The following is a 1,425-nucleotide window of genomic DNA, read 5'->3' on the forward strand; positions in this document are numbered from 1 at the left end:
AACACTACAGAGAGAGAGAGCTTACAGCCTTAACACTACAGAGAGAGAGCTTACAGCCTTAACACTACAGAGAGAGAGCTTACAGTTTGATTTGATTTGATTTGACTTACAGCCTTAACACTACAGAGAGAGAGAGCTTACAGTCTTAACACTACAGAGAGAGAGAGCTTACAGTCTTAACACTACAGAGAGAGAGCTTACAGTCTTAACACTACAGAGAGAGAGAGCGCTTACAGCCTTAAGACTACAGAGAGAAAGAGAGAGCTTACAGCCTTAACACTACAGAGAGATAGAGAGAGCTTACAGCCTTAACACTACAGAGAGAGAGAGAGAGAGAGAGAGAGAGAGCTTACAGCCTTAACAGTACAGAGAGAGAGAGCTTACAGCCTTAACACTACAGAGAGAGAGAGAGAGCTTACAGCCTTAACACTACAGAGAGAGAGAGAGAGCTTACAGCCTTAACACTACAGAGAGAGAGAGAGAGCTTACAGCCTTATCACAACAGAGAGAATCAGAGGAGGGGGAAGAGAGGAGGGTTGCAAAGGAAGCACAAAGTTGCTTCAGAAAATATGAAAATGCCACTGCTAGAAGGTGAATATCTGAGAGGCGTGTGTGAGTGAGTGTGTGTATCTGTTTGTGTATCTGTGTGTGTTTTTGTGTATCTGTGTGTGTATCTGTGTGTGTTTTTGTGTATCTCTGTGTGTATCTGTGTGTGTTTTTGTGTATCTGTGTGTGTATCTGTGTGTGTTTTTGTGTATCTGTGTGTGTTTTTTTGTATCTGTGTGTGCATCTGTAAAATGACTCCCAGTGGTGTACTAGCTGCCTAATCCACAAGAGTTCTTCATTTGCACATCTGTGTAGGATCATGAGGGTTCTGTCTATCTGTGTGTGTCAGCTGCAGGTCTATGGAGACTGCTTGTCTCTCTGCTCTCTCTGTCACTATGGGAGCATGCTCGCTTTCATCACACACACACTTAGAAGTGACAGTCTCGCTCCCTACAAAGAGTTATAATATCACCCAGAGACCTGTCCCACACAAACACACACACGCACACACACACACACACACACACACACACACACACACACACACACACACACACACACACACACACACACACACACACACACACACACACACACACACACACACACACACACACACACACACACTCACACACACACACACACACACACATACACTCCGCTCCCTACAAAGGGATTTGAAATATCACTAGAGACTTCACTTCACTCCGCATTATTTCACATTATTCCTGCTAATGAATCTTAAAACAAGATACGGGGCTGCCAAATCACTCTGCTCCTCTGGTTCTCCTTTCCTTTCTCCTTTCAATCTCTCCTCGTTCTTCTGCCAAATCACTCTCTCTTCTCACTTTCCTCTCACTCATCTAGCACCTTTCTCTA

The sequence above is a fragment of the Oncorhynchus mykiss genome, chromosome 17 (assembly GCF_057628025.1).
Source record: "Oncorhynchus mykiss isolate SJ-2025 chromosome 17, ASM5762802v1, whole genome shotgun sequence".
NCBI classification, from domain to species: Eukaryota; Metazoa; Chordata; class Actinopteri; order Salmoniformes; family Salmonidae; genus Oncorhynchus; species Oncorhynchus mykiss.